Source organism: Grampus griseus (genome assembly GCF_964374135.1).
Source record: "Grampus griseus genome assembly, chromosome: 3".
Taxonomy (NCBI): Eukaryota; Metazoa; Chordata; class Mammalia; order Artiodactyla; family Delphinidae; genus Grampus; species Grampus griseus.
Window position 1 is genome coordinate 15,372,749 of NC_139019.1, and position 18,720 is coordinate 15,391,468.

At 35.5% G+C, this 18,720-nt stretch overlaps 1 pseudogene across 1 annotated transcript; it reads left to right on the top strand.

Annotated features, from left to right (window-relative positions):
• The first annotated feature begins 11,560 nt into the window (after positions 1-11,560).
• LOC309820914 (alpha/beta hydrolase domain-containing protein 17A-like) lies at positions 11,561-12,260 on the top strand (annotated as a pseudogene). The gene has a single exon. The product of its transcript is annotated as an alpha/beta hydrolase domain-containing protein 17A-like (transcript).
• Positions 12,261-18,720: the final 6,460 nt, after the last annotated feature.

Sequence of the window (18,720 nt, forward strand, 5' to 3'; positions counted from 1 at the left end):
ATGGCAAACATGCACAGGAAAATGTTATCAACATTATTAATAATTAGGTAAATACTAATCAAAATCACATGACATATCACTATAAACCTATTGGAATAGCTAAAACATTCTTAAATAAAATAATAATAAGTACTGGCAAGGATACAGAGAAATTGCAACTCTCAGATTTCCTGTGGGAACACAAAACGCTACACACACTTTTTTTTTTTTTTTTTTGCGGTACGCGGGCCTCTCACTGTTGTGGCCTCTCCCGTTGCGGAGCACAGGCTCCGGACACGCAGGCTCAGTGGCCATGGCTCACGGGCCCAGCCGCTCCGCGGCATGTGGTATCCTCCCGGACCGGGGCACAAACCCGTGTCCCCTGCATCGGCAGGCGGACTCTCAACCACTGCGCCACCAGGGAAGCCCCTACACACACCTTGATAAAACTTTTCCCAGTTAATTATAGAGTTAAATATATACTTATCACATGAACAGTTCATTCTACTTCTATGCTGGTAGCCTAGCCAGGAGAAATTGAAATTTATGTTCACACAAAACCTGTACTAATTATAATAATTTTATTCTTAAACATGAAAAACTAGAGCCAACCTTGTGAATAGATAAACACTATGTGATACACTGAAATGCTACTTAGTAGTAAAAAGAAAAAAAATAATATTCACAACACATGGGTAAATCTCAAATATATCCTAAGTGAAAAATGTCAGATTCAAAATGCATACTTTATAATGGTCATTCATATGACATTCTGGAAAAGGGACAACTACAAGGGACAGAAAGAAATCAGTTTGTGTCAGAAGTAAAGGCTGGGTTTAGGGGTTGTCTATAAAGTGGTAGCAAAAAGAAATTTTAGAGGCAGATGAAGCATTATATCTTGACTTTAGTGGTATTTATACAACGGTATGTATTTTTATAACTCAGAGAAGAATTGCATGAGAGTGAAATGAGTAACAAGCGTAAGAGAAGTATTATTGTTCTTTTTAGTTTGGGGAGTGAATGACCATCTTAGTTCACCGTGGCAAGATTCAGGAACATGTGTTGATCTGCACGGTGTGGCAAAATATGTGGGAAGCAAAGCAGGTTGTATTCAGTCATCAGAACAGGAACCCTGCCATCTCATAGATCCATAGATTACGTTTGTTTATGGCTAAGAAGGTCTGTTGAATGGTGTGCCATTTCAGTCAGAATATAGAAGATTGCAATAAAGGTTCAATATTTAGTCATAGTTTCCTGGAACGCCTTTACTTTTACTATGTTTTTTACAAGCTTGGTTTTGGAGAGATAGCAGAAGCAAAAGGGAAAGATAGGCCATTAACCGTCCAGCCCTTAAATGGTATGGATTTCTTGTACATGCTAGTCCTACCCTCTCAATAGATGAAGGACAGAAATATGTTCAAAAGGGAAAGAAAAAACATTGAATTGATATCTCATATGTCAAATATCATAACATCTCTGATCATTAAGCACAGTATTTTTGGTGTAGTGATTGGCTGGATGGTATCTTGTTTTGTTTTCTTCTACTGATTTATTCTAAAATAGAACTAGAATCTGAAGGACAAGTCCAATCACTAGTTGTGGCCAGCAGAGGGCAGCAGAAGGCTTCCACAGGCTGACTTGAGAGCAAAGGCTTCCAAGAGGAAAGCAGTCTTGTGGGAAGGTCAGAGAAGCAAACAAAAACCCCATCAAGCCCAGGGACACTGCCATTAGAGGGGGGAGAAGTCATTTGACATATGCAAGCACAAGCTAATTGTCACAGAGAGGGTGGTTCGATCCCATAAAGGACTTGGTGGATTTATTCATTCATTCTACCACCAAGAAACGTGTTTAGCACCTTCCGTTTTGGTTTCCGTTTCTTCATTTACTAAGTGGCTCTAGTGCTAATAACAATGTCATAAAATATGTGAAAACTGCTTAGGGCTATTTGTGAAATATCACTGCAGGTTTTTTTTTTAAAAACACATATCTCTTAAGATACAAGATATGAATCTTAAACACAGCATTTTAGGAAAACAACTGCTACCACCATAATAAAACCAACTACCTCTATAAGCCTGTATTTTCGTTGTAAACAGCATTCTAAGTTCATATATCTTAAGTGTAAAAGATGTTTTTTTTCCTTAGTGTTAGGAAATGAAAGGCGATCAGTCACTACTTGAGCATGTAAAATCAGTGCACAAATAATCAGGGCTGTGGACTAAGAATGCCTTCTGACACGTTTAACCTGAGACCTGGAAGAGGATTTCTCTGAAGCTGAGAGTTTAAGGGCCTGTGGTAGGACAGGTCCTGCCAGGTGATGGAGATTCTCAGACAAAGGAAAACTGCCTGTTGGAAGATTGTGACACAGACGAAAATGTGGGATATTCAAAAAACAGGAAGCAATCCTTGTGGCTGAGCAGAGAGGGTGATGGGGAGGGATTTATGGAATGTGACCAGGGAAATCAATCCAGAAAGACACATGTGGGGCTTGGAGGCTTTATTAAATACTTTGAAGCTTCTTATAATGTCATGTGGAAAGTTTTAGAATGAATTCAATAGAGAGAAATTAAACCAAACAAAATTAGAATAGCACTGTGGGATAGAAGAAAGGGCAAAGACTTGGGACCATCACAGTTTGGTGTGGATCTTGGCTCTACTACCTAAAAACTTGAAGGTCTTGGTCAGATAATTAACTGGATTTCTTCAAGCCTAACATTTAACAAAATAGGTAGCAAAGAGAAATCAGAATTCATGATCAGATGCATATTCGTGGAGTCATAAAAACTATGACCTTGTATCTGATAACAGCTTCATCTCAAGTGCAGACCTTATCCCTATAATTCTTACAGTTTCAGATGCCAAAACCTAGGCACGGGATTGGTTTTGTCAATACCTATCTTAAATGTGTGAATGAAAAAACATAACACTGCTACATCTTAACAAATGCAGTGATGGTATTTTGCTCATCAAGACCTCAGCAACCATGGCTGAAGAAAAATTGTAGTGGAATGAGTTTGATGTTGAACCTCAAATGATTTGGGAAAATATAAATTTGTATGGTACAGAGCAGGAGACTTTTCTGTCTCTGAAAGCAGGATTAACTATACAGTAAAACCCTCTATATGGATGTTAATATACCTATTTCAAAATTACGACAATGGACAGATCTACATAACTGTAGATCTGCTCCAAAATGTGTAAAAATTTCCAAAGTGACTAAATAAGGATAGAAGAAAAATAGAAAGTAGAGATATCACTAAGTCCCTCTTACCTATAGGTGATAATAACACCAGGTTACCAGGAACATATACTAGAGAGTTGTATTAATTATCCCTCCCTCTCTCCTATATAGACAATAACTACCACCACCATAATAAATCACACAAGTTCTAGAAATTCACACACACACAAACACACACACACACACACACACACGGCTTGAAAATTGGCAAATGCTTTTATCAATACATTTACTTGCATAATGACATTTATTTGCATAATTTCAGACACATTATATATTGATTATTACAAAAAACCAAAAAAGGTTCAAAATAAAAAGCAGGCAAAAAAACAATCAGTTGCAAGCCAAAAATATCACGTGTGTGTGAATGTGTGCTCAGGTGGTAAACAGTAATAATAGGGGTTTAGTTGTTATAGTAGAGAAGGTGGGAATAGTAGTAGGAGCAATGGAGTTGACCATTAACAGTGGTTAAATAGGAGATAAGAGGCTACAGATAGAAGCTAAAGTTATGATTGCATGTGATCAAATTTACCTGTACCACATTGGAAACTGATCTATTACCTCATAGTCCAATACTACCAATTTGTCCAACAGCAAAGTCTCAGAAAAGAGCAAATGCCACTGCTTGTACTCAGAACCATGTCCAACCTGAAGAAGAGAAATGTCTACTTCTCTTCTATTCAACTTATCTTTAGGTTCCTGAAATCTTTTACTGCCTTGTTTGAACATTGGTGTGGACTGAGAGATGCTAGTAAATAGAATAGGGCACCTCATAAGTAGAAATATAGGACCTTCTAAGTTTTCAACTATAGGCTGACTTCAAGGTTATCCAGCAATTCGAGTTTAGCACCCAAAATGAGAGAAAAGGGCTAACTATATCCTTATGGGACTTAAATGTGAGTGTGTGAGTGTGAATATATTGGATTGACAAAAAGTGCCTTCAGTTTTTAAGTAAAAATAAGACACATTTCTCATTTTCACCAATAATTTTATTGAACAACGTATTCACCCTTTTGTTCCACTACCTTCTGACATTTTTCAGGCAACTTCATAATTCCATCTTCCCAAAACTTTTTATCTTTTTGAGCAAAGAACTGTTCCAGGTGCCTTTTACAGTCTTACAGGGAAATTATTTTTTTTTCCATTAAGAGAATTTTGTAAAGACCAAAATAATGGAAATCTGAAGGTGCAATGTCTGGTGAATATGGCAGATGAATCAGAACTTCCCAGCCAGGTTGTAAGTTTTTGACTGGTCATCAAAGAAACATGAGGTCTTGCGTTATCCTGATGGAAGATTATACATTTTCTGTTGACTAATTCTGGACGCTTTTCGTTGAGTGCCGCTTTCAGTTGGTCTAATTGGGAGCAGTACTTATTGGAATTAACCGTTTGGTTTTCTGGAAGGAGTTCATAATAGAGGACTCCCTCCCAATCCCACCATATACATAACATCACCTTCTTTGGATGAAGACCAGCCTTTGGTGTGGTTGGTGCTGGTTCATTTCACTTGCCCCACAATCTCTTCTGTTCCACATTATTGTACAGTATCCACTTTTCATTGCCCATTAAAATTTGTTTTAAAATCGGAACGTTTTCATTATGTTTAAGTAGAGAATCACATGTGGAAATATGGTCAGGAAGGTTTTTTTCCACTTAACTTATGTGGAACCCAAACATCAAAGTGATGGACATAACCAAGCTTGTGCAACTGATTTTCAGCACTTGATTTGGATATTTTGAGTATGTTGGCTACCTCCCACGTGGTATGACGTTGATTGGTCTCAATTAATATCTCAATTTGATCGCTATCAACATCAAGTGGTCTACCCAACCACGGAGCATCGTCCTGTGAGAAATCTCCACACAAAACTTCGCAAAACACTTTTGACATGTTTGATCAGTCACAGCACCTTCTCCATACACTGCACAAATCATTTTTTGTGTTTCAGTTGCGTTTTTACCTTTCTTGAAATAATAAAGCATAATATGCCGAAAATGTTGCTTTTTTTCTTCCATCTTCGGTATTAAAATGGATACACAAAATTTCACCAATTTTGATGTCATTTTAAAAATGTACACTGATATGGCATCTGTCAAATATAATGTAACAAAATTGTTTCAAATGCAGTTAAAGACAACAAAGTGCTACTAGAGCCATCTTACAGAAAAAAACAAATGAACCTTTGGCCAACCCAATACTTAAAACTGCAGATAAGACTTTTAACTTTTGATCATGGAACAATAGAAATAATTAATCATACATGTGCCCACAAATTAAATCACAGTTAAGTAAAAGTATTAGTGATCAATGAAAACCAGATGAAAAATAAAACCAAAAGTAAACCTATTTTGCTACACATTTGTTATGGGCTTTTTAAAAACTTCTTGGACCCAGAAGTACATCAAAATTTAATTGTAAAACAGATAATTTAGCTGTTAGCAACAACAAAAATTTCACAATACCTAAAATGTTCAAATCTGTGTTCAGAGGACAAAAAGATACTTTCCTGATTAAATGAGACAATAAAAAGAAATGATCTATGAAATTAAAACAAGAACAGATATGATAACAGTAAACAATATTTCAAATAAACCAGGGATGAATAAAAATGAAAGTTGAAATTTATTCATTAGAAAAAAAAACTTAAAAATAAATTGGAAATTATTTAATAAAACCTAAAATCTGGTTCTTTTAAAACAAGGATGATTAGCTGTTTATAAAGATGAATGACAATAATTAATATGTTCTAAGGAAATGAAGAAATATATTGAAATATATTGAAGTGGTAAAGTAATTTGAACAGTGATTACTCTGAGGGAAAATATTTAATATTTTAGTTTATCTATGCATTGTGGAAGTTGGAAATAAGATTGTTCAGTCTTAGGCACTGAGTTTTACACAGAAAAACAATAAATATGCCTTCTTTTCTGGAATCTCTCATACTGCTAATTTCATGCAGCTTAATTTTTTAAAGTATACATAATAATTTAAAAGTTTTGTAAAAATTAATATTTTATTATGAATTGAAAAAGCAGGTAACTTAAAAATATTTGTGATTATAAAAATTAATCTGGTTTTATTGCTACTGATGATTATGTTTTTGAATAAAACAAAGATAATTAATTTCAAAAACTTTCTGTGCCCTGATAGAATCTAAACTTGAATGTTTAGACATTATACTCTTGTTCTTTATCATCTGAATTACACCTAGGTAATTATATACCATTTTATAATAATTTATTGCATTGCATGAATATAAGTATTGATTTATTTCAGGATGGTGAATTTAAAAATTCTGTTATTATTTCTATTATAGATTGTCTTCAACCATATATTTGTTAATTGATATAAATATCAATTTTCATAAATATATCATAGAGTCAAGTACTTTCTTAGAGATATAGTGCTTTTGATAAAGTTAAAAAATTTCTCAGCACAGATAAAACACCCTTGAATGGTATGGTTTTTTGTACTTATAATTGAATTTGCCCTTTCTTGCACTATGTTGCCTTTTTAAATTTTTCACCATTTCAAATGTGTCTTGTTATTTCCTATATGTAGCCATATGCACACATGCATTTGGCCTGAAATCGTCATTTGGTACATTCTTTGTTGAGCCCAATCTAATCATTCTTTACAGGAGGGATCCCAAACACACAGCCTTTACTTGGCCTGTCAGATGTATTTTGTTGACTTACCCTTTGGTTTCAAATAGTTTTAATTAGCTATCATCTTATATCTTTTATGATTCATCATATACACATTTATATATCAAATTTGTCTTGAAAAACTCAATTATCTGGTAAAATAGGGCCCTAATACCCTTATTACACCAGTACCTGAGGCTGAGAAGGGCTCCATTATGCTTTAGCCCTTAATTCCCAGCACTCTGCCTTAAGTATCACTGGTCATACATCCATGTTCATTCATAGTCTGGCCTCTGCAAGAATCTCTGTGTTTGTGACAAGACAGATTTAGGTGTTAAATGTCACTTCCTCAGTGAAGTTTTGCATGATCCTCTTGGCTGGAGACTCTAGGAGAGTTTTCTGATGGGATTGCATGCCACTAATTGTGGAGTCGCAATGAAAACTGGAATATTTCATTGGCATTAGGATATTGGAAAGAGCGTATGAAAGAGTATTTGAAACTTTCATGTTGATGATGTCATTTACGTTTTAAAGCATATGTCTAAGTGAGGTATTCCGTGTTACTTCTTTGCATGAGGAAGTCAAGGAAGAGTGCAGACAGCAAGGGAGAGACAGAACCTGGGACACATGCCCAAGGGTCTGTGGGTGGTATGCTTTTGAGGTCCCAGGCTAAGATCAATTGGTCAATTCAAGCCAAAATAGAGGAGTTTTGGTAAGCCCCATGGGGGTCGTATCTAAGGCATGCATCAGGAGAAGGCATTGGGAGATAGTGGATATGGTTGGCGGTTGGGGAAATCACATCAGGAACTTAGATTTGCTTGTGACTCTCCTGGCTGCTTTCCAGGGCATGTGCTCGTAAGAGGAGCTAGTGTCAGTTTAAGGTCACTGCAGGCCACTTGGCCAAAAATATAGGTGCCATGGATGGGATACACAAAAAATGGAGATACAGGGATTGTTGGAAAAAATAGATTTTTGTCTATATTTCCTGGTTCTTACTTGTGGTGCCAGTGAATAATATCATAGTAATAATATTACCTTAACTCTTAAGTGAACCTAACTAAATTTCTGGAACATTAGAAATGCAGCCAGTCCTCCTTATCATTGAGTTTCTCATCCATGGATTCAATCAACTGCAGGATACAAGGACCAACTACAGTAGGCCATTTTACATAAGGAACTTGAGCATCTGAGGATTTTGGTATCTGAATGGGCTCCTGGAACCAATCACCCCATTACCAAGGAACAGATGTAGATAAAATTAATAAGATAAGAGGTACAACAAATCATAAGAGAATACTATGAAAACTTCTATGCCAACCTAGAAGAAATGGACAAATTTCTAGAAACATACAACCTGCCAAGACTAAATCAAGAAAAAATAGGCAATTTGAACAGACCAATCACTAGTAGTAAAATTGAATTTGTAATAATAAAACAAAAAAAAAACTCCCAGCAAACAAAAGTCCAGGACTAGATGACTTCAGAGGAGAATTCTACCAAACATATAAAAAAAACCTTACACCTGTTCTTTTCAAATTATTCCAAAAAGTTGAAGAGCATGAAGCACTCCCAAATTCATTCTGAGGCCATAACCTTGATATCAAAAGCAGAAAAAAAAAAACATTAAGAAAAAGAAAATTAAAAGACAATGTTTTGATGAATATAGATGCAAAATCATCAACAAAATATTTGCAAACAGAATCCAACAATATATAAAAAGAATCAACTTATGTGAAAACAGGAAATTTACCACAAGGACTTAGATGAAAAAGATGGCTTCTGAGTCAGCATACTATCAGATAAAACACTGAAAACATCATTAAGTTTCAATAATAATACTTGTATAGGACAGTTGTGAGGAAGTAACCACAAAATACATATGGAAAAGCTTTGAAAAAATGTAAAGTTTTGAACTAACAGTAGAGGCTATGACCACACTCCTTATTCCATTCAGAAACTACTCATCTATCCCAATGTTTGCAAATGTGGAGCAGGATCAGATATTCTCACTGATATTTTCAATTCCATTGACTATTTCTGGTGTTAATATATGTGTGTGTGTGTGTGTGTGTGTGTGTGTGTGTATATATATATATATATATATATATATATATATATATATATATATATATATACTTTTTTGTTGTAGTATCCTAATTTCCAAACTATTGTGTTCATCAGGCTCAGGTTCAAATTTAGAAGATGTATGAAAATATTTTTTAAAAATAGGAACTAAACTTCGGTTAACACAGAAAGCATTTATTGTTGCCAGTGGTAATTAACTTTAGGAAATGGAGAATTCTGAGAAAATGCAAAATAAAATAAAGAGAAAAAGAGAATATATTTGTTGGCTAGTGGCAGTAATCATGAAATATGATGAATACCAAAATCTACTTGAAAGGATATAATGTGGGAAACATAAGGAGGAGGAGCCTTGTGGAAATAGAAGTAGATGCATAATTCTATGTTTCTAAGATAAAGGGAGAAGGAAGGTAAGGTGATCCTTTTATTAAGGATGGGAAGAAAATTGTAGGGTCTCTAAGAAATAATTTATCAGTTTACAACTCTACATAAGATTTGTCTGATCTTTTGATCTTAGGTGAATAATGAAGTAAATGTTGAGTGAAGAAATAAAATCATGACGTTTAAATTCACTATCGTCTTAAAAATAAAGCATTTTAAAGTTTTGTAGAGAAAACAAGCAATTCCTTATTCTACATATGATAATTTGATAAGTAAGCAGTGTTATTGAAATTAATTATTTATTTTTGGCTGCTTTGGGTCTTCATTGCTGCACGCGGGTTTTCTCTAGTTGCGGCGAGCAGTGGCTGCTCTTCGTTGTGGTGCACGGGCTTCTCATTGTGGTGGCTTCTCTTGTTGTGGAGCATGCGCTCTAGGCACACAGGCTTCAGTAGTTGTGGCTCATGGGCTCAGTAGTTGTGGCTCCTGGGCTCTAGAGCGCAGGCTCAGTAGTTGTGGCACATGGGCTTAGTTGCTCCGTGGCCTGTGGAATCTTCCCTGACGAGGGCTCAAACCCATGTCCCCTGCATTGGCAGGCAGATTCTTAACCACTGTGCCACCAGGGAAGTCCCCTCATTGTTTTTAATAAAAGAAAATGGTTGAGAATTTTAATATATAATAATTAATCCAGAGCATAAATGAATGATACAATACACTCAAATTTTTAATATTAAGATCAATAAGCAAAACCTCATTTTATAATCTTGACTAACAATCTCAACAGAAGTAAGACATGAATAAAATATAATTACTTTATGAAATTTTGTTTTAATTCTTGTTTTTGGTAGTTATTTATTCTTCAGGACAAATAAATAGTTTTATTTCCAAAGAATAAGTATAAAAGGACTTGTGGCTTTTTTCACATTTTATTTGGCTTGAAGTGAACAGACAAAGCTAGATTATCAGACATAGTCAACTGTATAGCTTTTCAATAGAGTATAGAGTACAGAGTTCAATAGGAACAGACACGTTAATGATTTTTTGTTAAACAAATGTCACTCTCCTTGCTGTGACATTGTGTTCATTCTTTAAGGAATACCTGTAGCAAGAGAGAGGGGCAATTATTCCTCTATTAATTTGACTTAGTTTCATGCTTAAAGAGATGTGTAAAATCCCGTGTTAGTATGTCTTTTTTTTCTATGGTACATAATAAAATTAATTACTCTTTTGGAAATGCAAGTAATATTTAGACTACACAAAAGTACTTTTTCTGTTTCTTATAGATGTAAAAGAATTAAACTATATTTATACATATATGCAAATTATTCAGTGTATTACTTGAAGTAATTAAAAATGTCCCTGTCTTCAAGAGAGTGTGTGAAAGTTAATTATTAGAGGATTGAGAGGGTACATTTTAAATGAGAATTGTTCTTATATATTCACATATATGATGTATAGTTTATATTTACATGATATACTCAATTACTGTGTCTATGTGTTGATAACAAATGAAAAGTGTGCACATAGGTAGTATAAACAGGTTTGACTGAAATGGATATTTGAATAAAACGCCTGTGGCTCATGAAAACCATGCTTCAACACACTCCTCTTGGCACTTAAAAGAGTTAGATAATGATTAAATTTCCCACATAAATTTCAAACAATGCTGTACTACATGGTTTTCAAAATTTAGTTTCAGATGACATTTGATGAGTGGTACTTGTCAGTCTTTCCTGGCTACAAGTAAAATACCAAGGGGGGTGTGCATAAACATATAACAAAAGCTAACCACCTGAAAACTAAGTGCAATAGTTGGTATCTTACAATTTCAGAGGGAATTCCCCATAACAATAAATCCTGTAAAAGTAAAAAAGTGCATTGATGAAGCAGAAGTGATACACAGCTCAAATGAGTGGACAGGCAATAGGTGAAGAGTGATAAAGCTACTTTGAATTTTGGAAAACATAGTCTCCACAAATAACAGGAGGTGAGCCGGAGAAAGGAATAGCCGTAGCATCAGTGCCTGGTGGAATTTAGACTTTTTCATCATTGCCGGCTCTTCTGATTGTCAGAGAACTATGTCATGGGAGGAAGAGGAGAATGAAGGGAATTCAGTCTAGTAGAGCATTATGAGTTGTGCAGCCGTGTGTCTGAGAAGCAATCAATGCCCTGTGCTCAGAGAATAGCTCCAGGAACAAGCTGTGTACCGGCCTCAGGAGGTTGGTGCCTGCCATGAACAACCTGTTGGTAAACGAGCTCTGCTGCCTCTTCTGCTGCCCGCCCTGCCCTGGCCTCATCACCGCCAAGCTCGCCTTCCTGCCTCCAGGGCCCACCTACTCGCTGGTGCCGGAGCCTGAGCCCAGGCTCGGTGGGCCAGGGCCGCCCCTTCGGGAAACTTGGCCGGAAGCCCCCGGGGCACTGGAAGCTCCACCTGCTGGAGCACGCCAACTTCTGTACAGCCAGCACAAGCTGGACACCATCGAGGTCTTGGCCACCAAGAGCAGCTGGGGCAACCACGTCTCCTGCATGTACATGTGCTGCGTGCCCAGCGCCAGGTATACGGCTCTCTTCTCGCAGGGCAACACAGTAGACCTGGGCCAGATAAGCAGTTTCTGCATCGGCCTGGGCACACGCATCAATTGCAACATCTCCTCCAACTACTTCGGCTACAGGGTGAGCTTGGGCAAACCCTTGGAGAAGAACCTCTACGCCGACAGCGGCCTGGCAGGCCCTGCGCATCAGGTACGGCATCAGCCCAGACAGTGCCGTCCTCTACGGGCACAGCATCATCAGCACGGTGGCCACCGTGGACCTGGCCTTGCGCTACCACTGCGCCATGGTGGTGCTTCACTTCCCGCTTACCTCGGGCATGTGCATCACCTTCCACGACACCAAGAAGACCTACTGCTGTGATGCGTTCCCCAGCACCTAGAAGGTGTCCCAAGACGCTCTGTGTCTTTATTCCTGTCCTGCTACTAGGTTCTTCACAACCTTTTTGTTTTTGTTTTTAGATTCCATATATATGTTAGCATAAGGTATTTGTTTTTTCTCTTTCCGACTTACTTCACTCTGTATGACAGGCTCTAGGTCCATCCACCTACTACAAATAACTCAATTTCGTTTCTTTTCATGGCTGAGTAATATTCCATTGTATACATGTGCCACATCTTCTTTATCCATTCATCTGTCGATGGACACTTGGGTTGGCTCCATGTCCTGGCTGCTGTAAATAGAGCTACAATGAACACTGTGGTACATGACTCTTTTTGAATTATGGTTTTCTCACGGTATATGCCCAGTAGTGGGATTGCTGGGTCATAGGGTAGTTCTATTTTTAGTTTTTTAAGGAACTTCCATACTGTTCTCCATAGTGGCTGTATTAATTTACATTCCCACCAACAGTGTAAGAGGGTTTCATTTCCTCCACACCCTCTCCAGCATTTATTGTTTCTAGATTTTTTGGTGATGGCCATTCTGACTGGTGTGAGGTGATACTTCATTGTGGTTTTGACTTGCATTTCTCTAATGATTAGTGATGTTGAGCATCCTACATGTGTTTGTTGGCCATCCATATATCGTCTTTAGGGAAATGTCTATTTAGGTCTTCTGCCCATTTTTGGATTGGATTGTTTGTTTTTGGATATTGAGCTGCATGAGCTAAACAACTATCCTTTGAGAAGCCCACATAGGAAGAAGTGTCCTCAGGAGAGAAGCATGTTTCTATTAGAGAAAGAACATAAAAGGGATGCCCAGAGAAAATACTATGGAGACCATTCTGAAAGGACGTATAGTGGAAACAGTTCAGGAATTTGAGACTCAATATTTTTTTTCTATTTTCCCTTCTAGCATTCATTTTGAAATAAAAACATCACAAATGGAAAGCTGATATAAACAGGAAGGAACACATGTTTAAATTACTCATCTTCCATGTTCAATGAAAAGTACTTATTAATTAGTGTTGGGGCATGCTGACACTCATGGTGGTTGATATGATTAGAAAGGAAAAAATCAGAGAGATGTAAAACTTCTCTAATGAAAAAGTTTATCTGAATTGGGAGTTAAAATCAGATAGTCATCTCAATATAAATGAATAATCTTTATAGCAGGGTTTATCCATATACATTTTGATAGGAGTATAAAGCTCCCAATACATCAGAAATTTAGTGTTTGAAGTTGATTAATTAGCAATTTAAAGTAAATTAAAACCCTGTAATTGAAAACTATACATTTTTAACTTAAAAGACAAAGTAATGTTCATCATGAAGCAGTCTGACGAGTTCAAGTCCAGAGGACTGTAGGGATTCATTTCATGTAATGGATATTTTATAGACAGTTTTATTTTCTTTCAATGGCTTTATGGGAGATATTTCATTTTTCATTTCCCTTCATGTCAGTTAGAAAGTCATTAAATGAATATGTAATGATTCCTGATTAATATTTTAAGGCTCTAAATATTTTAACAATTCTGACAAAGCTATAAAACAACTTCTAATTATGTTAACATATAAAGGAAGGGGGAAAGGTGATAGAACAAGGAAAACAATATTCAATAAATTTCAGGCCTATACTTTTAAATTACAATCATAAATTACTTAAATAATATCACATTATATGCTGAAAAATAACAATCAGCGGTACAATATTACCAAAGAATCACTGTGAGATAAATGTTAGCCTATGTTTCTATTAACATTATAGAAACATCTGATGATCTTGATATAGTAACAAATCCTGATGTTACTTCAGCTCACATACTGTTCGATACACAGAAATAATTTTCTGTATATTTATCGTTAAATGAAATATCTGTGAAATGTGTAATAAACAGTAACTGAAATAACTATTTTGATTTGAACACATCTTGATTAATTAGCATTTACTAATAATTATTAATCTTATGTATCATAAAATATCATTTAAGCTTTGCATATTTGAGCTGTTAGGTAAAGTGTAGTGACATACAAAATATTAATGTACCCATGAATCAGTGTAGCCTAATGGTTAAGATCACGTACATTGTGCAATCTGTCAATGTTCAAATGCTATTTCTATGAATTTCAACCTTAAAACAGGGGTAAGTTAAAACTTCTTGTGCCATAGTTTCCTATCTATAATATGGTAATAAGAGTACTTACCTGCTAGAACTGTTGGGAGGATGAAATTATTAATACAAAAACATAAATAAATTCTCAGCTCACATAAACGTTCACTACTTTTGTTGCAGAGGGCCTGTTACCTCTGGGCTTTGGGCCCGATGAGATGGACAGAGCAGCAGAGGTGGGTGGAGGTAGGTGAGGCAATAATTAGTAATATCTGAGTTCTTCCAGTGCCTGAAGTAAGCTGGAGGGTGAGACAAGATCAATTTAATCTTGATCCTCTATTTCTAAACCCATTTGTACCCAGAACTGTGGTCACAAAGTCTGATTACAGGTTCTGGATAGCAGCTAGTAATTTTAGCACAAGATTCATGTTGTGGCTTCTATAAGAAAATGAAACAGTTAAAACATGCTAATTATGCATTAACAAAATGCTCTCATTTTTGCTAGAGAATGCTAAAAAGATTATTCAGCAAACTTTTATTAATTAAAAGAAATATTATTAATAGTAGGATTCTTAATTTATTTTACAGCATTTATATGTCAACAACATTATAAATAAAGCATGAATATATGTTTATTTTAGTTTAGCATGATAATTTAAGCTCCATTATGTAAATGTTTTTCTCAGAGGAACAAATATACTAAAATGCGAATTATGGACAGTTAAAACAGATGATACATGCTTTTTATTCTTTATTAGTTTGATATATTTCCAGTAAATTACTGTATTAAAATAAATTTCAAAATATTATTAGTATTTATGCATAAATATGAAGATTATATTCTGAAAATAAATTTATTATTTTATAGTTAGTTCTTATATTTATTCTTGCTTTATCGCTTTATAAAGGTAAACAAAAAAACAACAAAAAAGGGAGTAAAATATTCTTTCTAAGTGTTAACAGCAAATAAAAACAGATTTTTCATTTAGAGATACAATTTTCAGAACTTCAACACTACTAAATCAGTGGCATCCAGTGTGCAATATAATGCAAACCACATATTTAATTTAGAATCTTCTAATGTCCACTCTAAAAAAAACATAAAATGAAACCAATTACATTAATTTTGTAAGTAGTGGAAATGTAATGAAAACAAAAAGTATGAGTGCTAGTCTAGTGCCCTTACTAGTATATAATCAAACTACTATTACAGTAATAATCCACTTTCCGTTTTCCTTGACTGCTTCCAGTATAGTCATTTTGTCTCCTTAATGTGGCTTTAAACAGCCTTGCAACAGTTATCCTAACACCTACCACAGTGCTTAAACCTGGTAGCCACTCAAAGCCAGCTGTTCTCTGCACGTCCATAAGATACTGTGTATTTGCAAAAACGAACATGCATAATAAATACATGGATGATTTAAACTTGATTGTATGTTCTAATTTTAAAGAGCAAATAGTTAGTGGACTATGAAGAGTTATTACTAAGTTATTGTGCTTGGTAATCTGATAAATATACAAATGAATAAAACATAGTTTTAGCCCTCAAGGATAGTTTTAGCCCTTGTTATAATGAACAAAAAAAATAGCACTTAGGCTAATAATATTTCCTAAAAATACAAGATTAGAGAGAACTAGCTTAATGCAGGTCATGTGAAAGTAGTGTTGTCAAATTTAACAAATAACAACACAGCATAAATGCCTAGTTAAACTTGAAATTTCAGGTAAACAACAACAAGTACCAGAATGTTCCATGGGCTGTAACATGGGTAAGAACTTATTTTTATAACTTCACCCTTTATTCAAAATAAAAAAAGTGATTTATAAGTAATTTTTATAGTTCTTGAAAAAGGTAGATGAGTATAATTTATTTCAAATCACTTCTCATTGACTAGTCTCTTGCTCAAGCTAATTTTGGATTTTGTGTGTATGTGTGTGTGTGTGTTTTCTTTTAATTACAATTCAGATTTCTATAATAACAAAGATTTGACACTCATAAAAATTACATAGATTATTTTACAAATGATATGTGAATTCCCAGAAATAATTTGTTGTGAAGATGTTGAATATTTGTTACATTTTAATAAATTTAATATATATTTCAAAATTAACCTTGAATAAATTTACTAAAATTAATAAATAAATTTCAAATTTAACCTTGAATTCTATCTTAAAAAATCTAATTTTTTCTGAAAATACAGCAAATTTTGTACTGTCAGATAGCTTTGAAATAAAAATAAATAAATAGTTAAGGAGAATAATGTAACAAATCTACTGCAAGCGTATCAACGTACTTTTATTTTTAAATAGAGGTTCCCAGAAAAATAAATTGTCTGAAAAAACATTTAACTTATGGAAAGCAGTTATATCACCTTTGGTGATAGCTGTAAACCAAAATTTAGGAAATTGAAAAATTTTTATAAAAAATCTCGGGGGGGCTTCCCTGGTGGTCCAGTGGTTAAGACTCCATGCTCCCAACGCAGGAGGCCTGGGTTTGATCCCTGATCAGGGAACTAGATGCTACATGCCATAATTAAAAGCCTGCATGCTGCAACTAAGACCTGGTGCAGCCTAAATAAATTTTTAAAAAAGAAAAAGAAAATCTCGGTTCCTTTCTTGAATGTGCATTTCTTAGGTTGTTTCTCTTGAGTATATTATCCATATGGCAGGTAGCTGACACTACTCTAATGAGTTCGAAGGTAGTGTAATTCTTTCTTTAAAAGATGATTGTGAGAAGTATCATTTTAGAAAGTGAAACAGAGAAAGGTAGCTGCATACACCTATTCTGTCATGAACTATTAAAGTGAGCCAATCACCATAGAATTTGATCAATTTTAATTTAAGTATCTGGTATCCATGTGATGTGCATTGTTCCTTCTAAAATGTAAAACTGATATCACTCAATGCATCAATTAATCTCAAGATGAAATTAAAACACGTTGTCATATTATTCATCAAATATCAACACACCCTGACCTCTTCTTGATAGCTATCACTTAACACCATATTCATAAACAATGAACTCTCTACAGTGCCTTGAATGTACCTATAAAGATGCTTCTAACTATACCGGGAATTTCCTTTCACCTTTTCTACCTATTTGTACCTAACTCTTATTAAATCTTCAGACCATTCCCCAGAGGTTGCCTTCATGCATCCATCTACCCAGCCACTCATTCAGCAAATATTAAGAGCAATCTATGCGAAAAGGTCTAGGGGCTGAATTGGTTGATAAAATAAGGTAAAGCCCTTGATTTCACAAACCTTCCTTGCTAGTGAAGACAGATGACAAACAAAGATTAAATATGTTGTGTTACCTATGAAGGAAAAAAAAAAGATGAAGAATTAGGAATAAAACAGGAGGCATTTCAGATAACATAGTCAGGGGTGGTCTCTCTCATGAGATGAGTTTGTGCAGCAAACTGAATAATGTCTGAACAGACAACTGGGTTTTTAGGTGAGAGCATCAAAGCAGAAAGAGCAGCCAGTACTAAGACCCTGAGAAGGATCAGCACAGGTAAGGACTAGGGAGAAAGAGCAGGAGAGGAGATGGGAGATCACATCAAATGGCCATGGTTAAACCTCCCCCAGCATCACCCCAGCCTTCCCCAACTGCTGGTGCCTTCACAGAACCCTGCAGCATTCCAACCTCAGGTGTTACACACCAAGTAGAGAATGACTTTTCTTTTGGCCCCAGGAGATGGTGTTCTGCAGATCCTGCACTTGCCTTCTACTATACTCTCAGCTCTGAACTACCATTTTGTATTTCAGCCCTTGCCACACTGGCCACACCCTTCATTTTTTGAACACTTATTAGTAACCACAGTTTTCTGCAAGGCACCATTGTGTGTCATGTGGAGAAGCAAGAGTGTTGCAGATTTATTTTCCTTAAGGATATTTAGAATTAGTATTTTCTTCAATTAAATATTATGTAAAGAAAGTTTTGCTTAGTTTCGTGTAGGTGATGCACAAAAACTGCCATGGGAGTTGAAAAAAGGGAGATTATTTCCTTCAACTGACTTTCAAGGTGGTTGTAGGGAGAAGTGGCAGCTCAGGAGTGGACCCAGGGAGTCTTGGGGGGATAGAAATGGCCTTTCTAAACTCTGAGGATTGTGTGTACAGTTATTACAGAGGAATGACCAAGTACCCTGAGTAGGCTGTGAAATTCTGAAGTCTGTATTGTATCTCATACTCTGTTCCCCCAACTGTGAACTGACATCTCACCCAAAATATTCATTTGTATTTCTTCCGCTCTTGTCCAGCTCTCAGCACTACAATTAATTCACTTGGTAGCAGTCAAAATGATATGTAAAATATAGCTCATTACATCACCTGTCCCCTGTGATTAAGA